The sequence below is a fragment of the Homarus americanus genome, unplaced genomic scaffold, assembly GCF_018991925.1.
Source record: "Homarus americanus isolate GMGI-L3 unplaced genomic scaffold, GMGI_Hamer_2.0 scaffold26351, whole genome shotgun sequence".
NCBI lineage: Eukaryota > Metazoa > Arthropoda > Malacostraca > Decapoda > Nephropidae > Homarus > Homarus americanus.
In genome coordinates, this window is record NW_024724368.1 from 6,106,682 (window position 1) to 6,118,248 (window position 11,567).

Sequence of the window (11,567 nt, forward strand, 5' to 3'; positions counted from 1 at the left end):
GGAGGGGGGGGGTGGTTAAGGGGAAAGTGGGATTTTGGGAGGAGCGGAGGGCAAGGGCAGGGAGGGGCTGGTTTTAGGGGAGGGCGGGGTTTGGGAGGGTTTAGAGGATGAGGTAGGGTAGGGGGAATGTTTAGGGGATGAAGTGGAAGAGGGACCTGGAGAGGGGACGAAGGTGGAGACTATTCTAGGTTTGGGTAAGGTAGGGTAGGGTAGGGTAGGGTTGTACACACTAACATAATTCATTAACATAATTGATCAACTACCATTACAAAATCACCATGACGGCCACCACCATCACCACCACCATCATCACCATCACCACCACCATCACCATCATCACCACCACCACCACCAGCTAACTACTAATCTTTTGTTACCGAATGAAGGAGATTTTTTTGTTTTTAAGTGTGATTTAACGCAGCAGATGACGACCACTTTCTTCAGGGTCAACTTGTGTCTTGTTAGTCACTTTTATTATTTAGTGATTCTTTTGTTTAGTTGTTTTATGTGTTGTTTTTTTAGGTTTTATTTGTTTTGTGTCTCAGGGTTTGTTTGTGTTTTTCTGGGCTAAATTGTCTCTCGTGACTTGTGTTCTCTGTGTTAATTTATTTTTCAGTATTTCTTGAATATTTTAAAGTTGCTTGTCTGCTTTCAGGGTTTACATCTGTTTCTTAACTCAGTAACACACGCAAACACTACGAATTCCTTTACGCTTCAGCTGTTTGGCTTCATTGCTTCATTCACTGTTCACATCTTAGCATCACCTTAGTAATCCGGGTCACCTTAACTCACTTGGTATCCTTCAAGTGAGTTTTTTCATCTTGACGTCATTGTAATATCCATCACTGTTACGCTTGGTTCATTGTTCCCAGTATGTACCTTGATCTAATTACACCAAATGTTGCCTAATGGGGAAAACTGTCAAGGCTAATGGAGACGAGATAATGGGGATGGAGGGGAGCAGCGTTTTTATGTGTGTGCGCGATTGTGTGTATGTGTTGCGCGGTCGACCAGCTGTGGGTGGACTTTCATCTGCTAACGTAAAGATTGGTGGTTGTATTCGTGTTGGCTCAGGTTATCACGTCTGGCACTATTGTTGACACTCGAGGCCCTGACGTAACACCTATTGTCAACGTGAGCTGTAAAGACACGGAGGCGGCAATAGAGGCAAGGACGGTGTTGAAACTGGGTGCTGTCTCTGATCGACACCTGATCCATTTAATAGTAGTAGTAGTAGTAGTAGTAGTTGTTGTAGTAGTAGCGGTATTAGTAGTAGTAGGATTAGTTGTAATAGTAGTGGTAGCAGTAGAAGAGTAGTACGAAAGGTGGTGGGGATGTAAGTTTATGGTAGAGTCTCAGAACAGTTTCGACGCCATTTAGTCCCACAGTTTAATATTGAGACAGTAAGGAAGATAAGTTGGCTATATCTTTGAGAAACTGTCCCTTACCCTCAAGCTCTCCCTCCCTCCCTCACATTCTTTCCCTCAACCTCTTCCCTTCCTTTTTCTTTCTCTTCTCTCCTCTTCTCTTCCTCTACTCCTCTCTCACTTTCTCTATTTTTCCTTCTCTTCCTCTCTTTTTAACTCCCTTCTTTTTCTCACCTCCCTCCTCTCTTCTATCCCCCTCCTCCCTCCTTCTACCTCCTTCTACCCTCTCCCTCCCTCCTTCTACCCTTCTCCTCCCTCCCATTACCCTCTCCCTCCCTCCTTCTACCCTCCTCCTCCTCCCGCTTAAATCACGTACTCCTACCCTCGATTTCTGTTTGCTTCGACAGACAGACAGGCAGGCAGGCAGGCAGGCAGGCAGACAGACTCTCTCTCTCTCTCTCTCTCTCTCTCTCTCTCTCTCTCTCTCTCTCATCAATGTCTTCCAAATCCTTTGCATGCAGCTTTTATTATTATTGTTATTGTTATTGTTTATTATTATTGTTTATTATTATTGTTTATTATTATTATTATTATTATTATTATTATTATTATTATTATTATTATTATTATTATTATCATACCTTCAGTCACTCGTAATGAACACAGTCGGTCAAGCTTCTCCCCGTTGTTGTAGAGAAAATGAACACTAAATAGATCGTTCCCTCAACCCCTCATTCAGAGAGTTTTATGTGTCGCAATTTATAGATGTTGACTGACTAGTGTGTTACTAAACCATGTTACGTGTTGAAAGACCTTAGTTGTTGACGTTAATAACATTATGACGTCACCGTTAACATTATGACGTCAGCGTTAACATTATGACGTCACCGTTAACATTATGACGTCACCGTTAACATTATGACGTCAGCGTTAACTCCTGCATTGCCACGTCCCGTTTTCTATAATGACACCTCCTGCCCAAACAAGCAGCCCAGACTAATTTATTCCATGCATCGACAATGTGATTGGCTGTAAATATAAACATTATAATGCATTGTGTGCTTGTAGCTGTATCGATATTTACTTTTCAATATATCGAATAGAATTTTTATTGTCTAACAAATACCAAAAAACACGATATATTACTTCATATATTCTTAACAGTTTAATAATAAAAATCATCAAATATTAACAGACGCTGAGACTTCACAGACGGTTTAAATTATCCCCATACTCCTTATAGAGAGTTAGTAGGAGTTGTTCGTAACTATGAAACGCCATAAACACCATTAACATCCATCATTAACAAACGCCATAACCACCATTAAGACCCAACCACCACCATTAACACCCAGCATCACCACCATTAACACCCAGCATCACCACCATTAACACCCATCACCAACCACCATCACCACCATTGATTTAACACCCAGCATCACCACCTTAACACAGCATCACCACCATTAGCACCAGCATCACCACCATTAACACCCACCATACACCACAGCATCACCACCATTAACACCCAGCATCACCACCATTAACACCCAGCATCACCAACCATCCATTATCACCACCATTACGCAGCATCACCAACCATTAACACAGCATCACCACCATTAGCATCCACCATTAGCACCCAGCATCACCACCATTAACCATAACACATTCACAACAAGGGACACCACTTTTAATATTTAATTTGGGTGACCCAGACGATTTTATTCATCATAGAGCGAGGAGGGTTAGAGACAACCTCAATTAACCCCCACTCCCCCACCCTCACCCTTCCTTCCACCCTCTCCCACCCTCCCCATCCTCTCCACCCTCTCCCACCCCCTCCCCATCCTCTCCACCCTCCCACCCTCTCCCATCCTCTCCCACCCTCTCCTCCTCCTCCTACCCTATCCCACCTCTCCCTACCTTCTCCTACCCTATCCCACCCTCTCCCTCTCCCACCCTATCCCACCCCTCTCCTCACCTCCTTCTCCCACCCTCTCCCCATCCCACCCTCTCCCCTCCCCCACCTCCCCCCTCCCACCTCTCCCTCACCCTTCCCTTCTCCCCACCCTCCCCACCTCTCCCACCCTCCCCACCCTCCCCACCCCTTCCCTCAAGCTATCAGGTGAGCAGTATATATATATCAAATAAATTAAACGGTTTAATTTATGAGCCATCAAAGTTTATCCTGCTTGATATTAAGTCAGGGAGTGTTGTGGTTATAATATATTCAGTGAGGCGGGTCTGTGGTGATCAATATTCAGTTAGCAGTATTGAGAGGAGAGAGGCTGGTCATCCCACACACACGTCATCTCTATTCATGAGGTTAAATCTATCTATATTCATAAACTAATGATACTAGGAAAAAATCCTATAAATTATTATTTTTTTTTTAAAGATTGGGTTCATCGTCTTACGGTGTGTGTGTGTGTGTGTGTGTGTGTGTGTGTGTGTGTGTGTGTGTGTGTGTGTGTGTGTGTGTGTGTGTGTGTGTGTGTGTGTGTGTGTGTGTGTGTGTGTGTGTGTGTGTGTGTGTGTTTGTCACCCTCACCTGCACATCAGGTTCCCAGGTGGTGAAGGTCATTAAGAACAATTCAGTCAACAGGTACAGAGAAAATAATTACCTCAATCCATCTTACCTGTCCTAAATTTTTACCTCTTGTCACTTATAATATCAATTAACAGGTAACATTATACCTTTCCTCGGTCTTCGCCTTCACTGACGTGAATGATGTTTTTCGCTTGTGAGGATTTTTTTTTCTGGTACGTTAGGTTAGGTTAGATTAGGTTAGGTTAGGTTAGGATTAGAGTTAGAATTGGGTTAGGTTAGGTTAGTGTTAAGGTGGTTAATATTCAAGTGAAATAACGGGTTACTGATCTTGACGAGATTTGATATTTAAATAGATAGAAAGACAAATATTTTGACAGACAGACGAATGAAAAGGTAGGCGGGAAGATAGATAGATAGACGAATATATATATCTATCTAGAAATATGAATAGATAGACAGACAGACAGAGACAGACAGACAGACAGATCATCTATCGTGGAATCCATCACTTGATCTCCCCGCCTCTTTAACCCCAACAAAACAAGCACCAAAGACTGTATGGCCCCAAATCTCATAAAGGTGCATTGGATCGCGTCTCTATAACCAACGCGTCAGTATTAAAGGGAACAGACAGACACATGTACCACCACCAGTACAGTGAGGGTCTTTACCGTCAGATCAGGCCCTGATTCACTGAGTTAGTACCCCTTAAGTCACCAAGTGAGTTTATTGTACGAGATGGCTGTGAATGGGTGTGTGTGTGTGTGTGTGTGTGTGTGTGTGTGTGTGTGTGTGTGTGTGTGTGTGTGTGTGTGTGTGTGTGTGTGTGTGTGTGTGTGTGTGTGTGTGTGTGTGTGTGTGTGTGTGTGTGTGTAGAATTGTAGTTTGTTTTCTGTGCGGGTTGGGGGAGGAGGTGTGTGTGTTGGGGAGGGAGGGGGTGTGTGTGTTGGGGGGAGGGGGAGGTGTGTGTGTTGGGGAGGGAGGTGTGTGTGGGGAGGGAGGGAGGTGTGTGTGTGTTGGGGAGGGAGGGTGTGTGTGTGGGGGAGGAGGGTGTGTGTGTGTTGGGAGGAGGAGGTGTGTGTGTGTGTTGGGAGGAGGAGGTGTGTGTGTGTTGGGGGAGGGAGAGGTGTGTGTGTTGGGGGAGGTGTATAGGGTAACCTACAACATTCCTGTCAACCTCTATAACATCAACATCAACTTAAGTGAAATTCTGTTTGTATCACCACCATCACCCAGCGTTAGGACCTACCACCATCGCTACCACCCCCTCAACCACCGTCACCACCATTACCCATCGTCATGACCTTTCAGCTGCTAAAACCACCACCACTCCGCCAATACAACCATCTCTCCGTCAACCACCACCACCCTCCGTAGCCACTACCACCTCTCCGTCAACCACCACCACCACCACCCGTCAACTACTACACCTCAACCACCTCCCCTAAGGGTGGTGGAGCACCACCATCGGCTATAAACAACCACCACCATCGCCTACCACCACCCCTCAACCACCACTCACCACCACCATCGGCTATAAACAACCACCACCATCGCCTCTCCTCCACCACTCTTCAACCATCATACCAACCTCCCTGTCAACCACCACCAATACCACCCCGTCAGCCACCACCACAATAATAGTTTAACAGCAACACAGGGTCAACATTGTCTAAATATTACCACTGGGGCGCCATACAGGGAGTCACGACGCGCGGGACCTGTGAGACTGACACCTCCATTAGGCCAGGTAATGAAGGTGTTGTGTGAGCCCAGCGCCGAGGAGGAGGCTGATAAGGGAAGGGATAAGGGAGGGAAGGATGAAGGGAGGAGGGAGAGGAGGAGAGGGTATTACTACTTATCAGTGAAGCGGGGATGGTTATCTGCAGGAGAGGAGCCCTGCAGTATACTCTGTTCCCACGAGCTGTGTTACGCCCCATGAGTCCTCTTGATGGTGATAATTTTTTCATCTAATTTTACAGCAGAGCGGCTAGTTTACTGTGCATCCCATACTCATCTTGTAAGTGGTAGCGTGAAAGAATTACTGAGTTGAGGCCTTGAATGTTAGCGAATATTTCCAGTACATTGTGTGTTTTGTTTCGTACATCGGAGTTGAATTTAATTATTCACACCTGCATGTGTGACATACTGCACTGTGAGACTATAATATTATGTTTGGCCACAGTGGTAGGAGTGGTAGTGGTGGTGAGGGACAATTATTATTTATACTTTTAATTTTGCCACTTACAGCGGCTAGTTGTTTGTGCACCCCATACTCATCCTGTAAGCAGTAGCGCAAAATAATTACAGAGAAGAGGCCACGAGGGCGTGTATAACAGACCCCAGTGGTCAGGATTTTATGACGTTGAATGTTTCAGAATATTGCATATACATTGTTTAGTTCACTACTGTACATGCAGGGTGACTTAGTGAGTACAGCAGTGTGAGGCAGTATGTCTTTGTTATTTACATTTGCGTGAAAGGTATTCAAGCACATTGTGTGTTTGGTTCAATACATGGGAGGTGGTGATGGTGGTGGGTAGGGAGGTGGTAGAGGGCTGACACACACGGCAGGTGGGTGGCACAGCAGGGGGCCGCCGACCTGCCAACACGTGAAGCTTCTCCATCATATCGTGTTGTTTAATGAATAAATTCCGTGGAAGAATGTGCTGTGTTGTGGTGGCCGTTACACACACACACACATACACACGCACACACACACATACACAGATGAAGTATCAGATTGCTTTATTGAGGACGTGATGAAAGATATTCCAGACGACAGGCGGTTCACTGCCATTGTGAACCACATAGTTGGGAATTATGTGTCATGAGTCCAACATGTGGGCCGCTGTACCATCAATTGGCAGCAAAAGAACCAACAATGGACCGTAGTCTTTCCACACACATTTTAACGAGCAGTTCTAGTTCTCACATCCCTCGGTGTTCTACAGAAACTACTCACGACCAAGTGGGAATGACTGCTGCTGTACCATCAACAGAAACACGGTCATTACTCGGGCTCACTACAGTCTATTCAGTCAGTAGTTGGCTGCAGATTTTCAGTAAGAACCGATATGTGAACATATTAAGTGTAAATAATTATAATTTGCATAAGTACAAATTCTGGATTTTTTATATAGTTTTATAATTTACCAGTTTATTGTACATATTTTATTGTTGGCAAATATGTGATAAATTGTTGGGGCCCATTTCTTCTGTATAGTTATTTTCCATTTATTTCTGTATAAGTAAACTATCAGTCAGGGTAATTTTCTCCAAAATGAAGTGTTCATCTACTTTAATGAAATGCCTGGGCTGCCTCGTTAATTATGATATTTGGTTACTTGTTCCACTCGTCCACTACTTTATTTCCAAGCCAATGTTTACCTATCTCGCGCCTATATCTAAATCTGTCTAATATAAACCCTCACTACGTCTTCTCTCTTGGTTAGATAGTTTGAGTACCTCTGTTATATCACCTTTGTTTAACCCTGACTTCCATTTATACGCCTCAATCATATCGCCTTTCACTCTACGTCTATCGAGTGAGTGCAAGTTCATATGCTTTAATCTGTCCCTATACTCAAGGTTCCTCATGTCCGGGATTAGTCTTGTCATCTTTCTTTGAATGCTTTTTAGGGATTCGATATCCATTCTGTAGTACAGTGATCAGAACTGAACTGGATAATCCAATTGAGGTCTTACAAGCGCAAGATATAATATAAGGATAACCTCGCTAGTCTTGTAACTAACACTCCTTTGTATGAACCCAAGTACTTTGTTAGCCTTGTTTCGAGCAAATACACATTGTTTACTTGGTTTAAGATTCCTACTTATCATTACTCCTAAATCTTTTTATATTGCAACATTGTTCATCTGATATCTATTTTCTCTATTTATTTTTCCACATAAAATTTCATCTGCCATTTTTCAGATCAGAAGAAAAATTTGTTTAGATCTTCCTATAATTTTTCGGAGTCCTCGTCAGATTACACGGCCTATTTTAGTGTCGTCAGCAAATTTTCTTACATTCCTGTCTACGCCTATATCTATGTCGTCAATGTATATAATAATCATACACACACACACACACACACACACACACATACAAGTACGTAGACACAAGCAAAGACACACTCAAACACACACACGTGAAACAAGTAACCTCGGTTGCCTATGGACGGAATTAAAAAATGAAAGTTAGCAGAGCGTGGTTTCGATCCACGGACCTCTGGGTTATGGGCCCAGCACGCTTCCACTGCGCCACTCTGCTGTATTAAGAGTTGTGATTCACTACATTGCTTTTTCAACACGAAGGATTGTTTCACACACTTTATAAACACTACTGGCAGTACAAACAGCTACTTACATATACTTACGCTCTTATGATTAATCTTCAAACAACCTTTCTCGATGCTATCATTTATTAGAGATTACATTAAATAGAATAAGTTCAGGGAAATTAACTTATCTCCAGCATCCTCAAGTGATACAGGGGAGGAAAAAATTCTTTCAGTGAGTGAGTCAGTCGGTTAAGTCAGCATTCATTGAGTTACTGAAGGCAATGAGTCCGTCGAATTATGTCTCAAGTAAAGAAAAATCCAACAACGACTCGGTGACGATAGCCAGCGGCAGCAGCATGTAACACCTCACATGTATTAAACGTATTAAATATTACCTTGTATGTTAACATCAAATACTATCTAGTCTATTATACTTTATACATAGCAGAGTGGCGCAGAGGGAGCGTGCTGGGCCCATAACCCAGAGGTCCGTGGATCGAAACCACGCTCTGCTATACTTCCTTTTTAAGAATATGTTGGACAATTGTTTTCGCTGCAAATGTGTGAAAAAATAATAATTAATGGAATTGAACATTATAGGATGAAACTGCCCATTGGAAAAAAAAACTAGGGTCAGTTGTAACAAGGCAGCTGATTGGTTGGCGGACGGACTTTGAAAGAACTACCGCAGGTATTAAATATTTAATATGTCGTATTTATATAGTCTAATAATTATAATTGAAGGATAATAACTTTTCTGTGTTCATCTCTGATAATTTCCGCACTTCAGGGAGTAAAAATTCACACACACACACACACACACACACACACACGTTGTATTTCTAGGATCCAGGTTCAAAATTGGGTTCTATTTAAGGACATAACCAATACCTCAACCGAATCTAACCCAACTGAACCATACCTTAACCTAACCTAACCAAACCCAACTGAACCATACCTTAACCTAACCTAACCAAACCTAACCCAACTGAACCATACCTTAACCTAACCTAACCAAACCTAACCCAACATAATCTAACCACACCTTAACCTAGCCTAACTAAACCTAACCCAACTGAACCATACCAACCTAACCTAACCAAATCTAACTGAACCTAACCTAACCTAAAAACCTAACCCAACTGAACCATACCTTAACCTAACCTAACCAAACCCAACTGAACCATACCTTAACCTAACCTAACCAAACCTAACCCAACTGAACCATACCTTAACCTAACCTAACCAAACCTAACCCAACATAATCTAACCACACCTTAACCTAGCCTAAATTCTTGAGACAACACAGGATAGGTCTCATTACTGTAGTACACTTCATGGTAAGACATCGTAGTTCAACCCATGGTAGACTGAGAGGGTGTAATTTATGGTACTTAACGGATAATAGGGTATGGTAGTATTATTCATGGTAGTCCAATTTATAGAATGGTATGTGGACTGTGATGGCGTATATAATGGTAGTAATAGGAAACTGTTGTGGGTCATGGTAGTACAGACTTTGCTAGTTATGGTTAGCTTTGGTAGTTCCAGTTATGGGAGGTTATGTGAATTCATGGTAGTGTAAAATATGGTAAATCATGCAGACTGTGATGGTATAAACATATCTTGGTGTAAAGGAAAACAATTTTGGAGGTCATGGTGATGGTAGCACAATAATGGTAGTACAGATTATGGGAGTATAGATAATGGTTTTAAAGATCATGCTAGTACAATTGATGGTAGTACAGATCATGGTAATATAAATCATGGTAGTACATGTTATGGCAGTACAGATAATGGTAGTAGAAGTTATCACAATACAAATAATGGTTGTACAGGTTATGGTAGTACTAGTCATGGCAGGTCATGGTAGCGAAGGTTAAGGTCCTCACGTATCCTTGTTCCCACGGTGTAGGAAGCGTGCAGGAGATGGCCAGCCCAGCACGAAGACGAGGAGGCTGCTGTGTTGTGGTAGTAGTGGTGGTAGTGGTGGTGGTAGTGGTAATAGTGAGGGTAGTAGTAGTGGTGGTGGTTGTGATAAGTGATGGTAATAATTTTAATTTAATTAATTTTGCCACAGCAGCTAGTTCATTGTGCACCCCCACACTCATCCTGTGATCGGTAGCGCAAAAGGATTACAGAGTAGAGGTCCTATGGATGTGTATAACAGTCCCCAGTGGTCAGGATAGTACTGAATGTTAGGGAGTACTTCAAATACATTCTTTGTTTAGTTCTGTTTATAGAGGTTCTGAGTATGAATGTCTGTCTGACTGAGGTATGTGGTCCAATTTTTCAGTTCAAGTTTGTATTTCCGGTACCATTGTTGTTATCTACCGTCGGTTAGTATGCTATTTTGACTCTCTGTCTGTCTCTCTGTCTGTCTGTCACGATTTATCTATCTGTAGGCACACGTTAACTCTCTGTAATCAAAAAACGTCTGACTTGTTTTGTGAATTTTGGAAAACTGTCCTAGAAATTTCATCAGAATATCACGAATCATAATACAAATGGCGTATGTGTCCAAGATGGGTCCACTGTGACGGCTACTGGCAGGGTTGTGGCCTCGTGTTGTGCTGTAACCGGGGATACTTGTGCCATCTTCACCTGTTGTGTTCCTCACCTTACTGAAAGTGACGGAAATAATTGATATGCTTTGTGAGAGAATCTTAGGGTTAAAGAAACACACACGAACAGATAGACAGATACATACATACATACATACATACATACATAACAAAAATATACATGTAAAATGCCAGATAAGATAATTATTTCCTTACACAAAATCCACCTCCCCCACCCCCCTCCTGCCCCCACCCCCCCTCCCTGCCCCCCCTCCTGCCCCCCCCCCAAAAAAAGACTAAGCAAACTCGGGCCGTATCCTGGTGTCACCTGAGGAACCCTGCATCACCTGTCCTAATTACTGTGGCTGCACCTTTCTTGCTTCACCTAATGAGTCTATAATCAACAGGTTCATTACTAATTAATATTCCCGTTGATTCTAGTTAATGTTTTTATATGGACACTGGATGATGAGAGAGTGGATGATGATAGGGTGGATGATGATAGGGTGGATGATGATAGGGTGGATGATGAGAGAGTGGATGATGATAGGGTGGATGATGAGAGAGTGGATGATGAGTGGATGATGATGGGGTGGATGATGGAGGGTGGACTGAGAGTGGATGATGAGAGAGTGGATGATGAGAGAGTGGATGATGAGAGAGTGGATGATGAGAGAGTGGATGATGAGAGAGTGGATGATGAGAGAGTGGATGATGAGAGGGTGGATGATGAGGGAGTGGATGATGATAGGGTGGATGATGAGAGAGTGGATGATGAGAGAGTGGATGATGAGAC

The 11,567-nt window shown here is 43.0% G+C and overlaps 2 non-coding genes across 2 annotated transcripts; one reads left to right on the forward strand and one right to left on the reverse strand.

Annotated features, from left to right (window-relative positions):
• Positions 1–8,125: 8,125 nt before the first annotated feature.
• Trnam-cau lies at positions 8,126–8,197 on the reverse strand. Its single transcript has one exon. It is a non-coding gene; the product is annotated as a tRNA-Met (tRNA).
• Positions 8,198–8,650: 453 nt separating this feature from the next.
• On the forward strand, positions 8,651–8,722 carry Trnam-cau. Its single transcript has one exon. It is a non-coding gene; the product is annotated as a tRNA-Met (tRNA).
• The last annotated feature ends 2,845 nt before the right edge of the window (positions 8,723–11,567 follow it).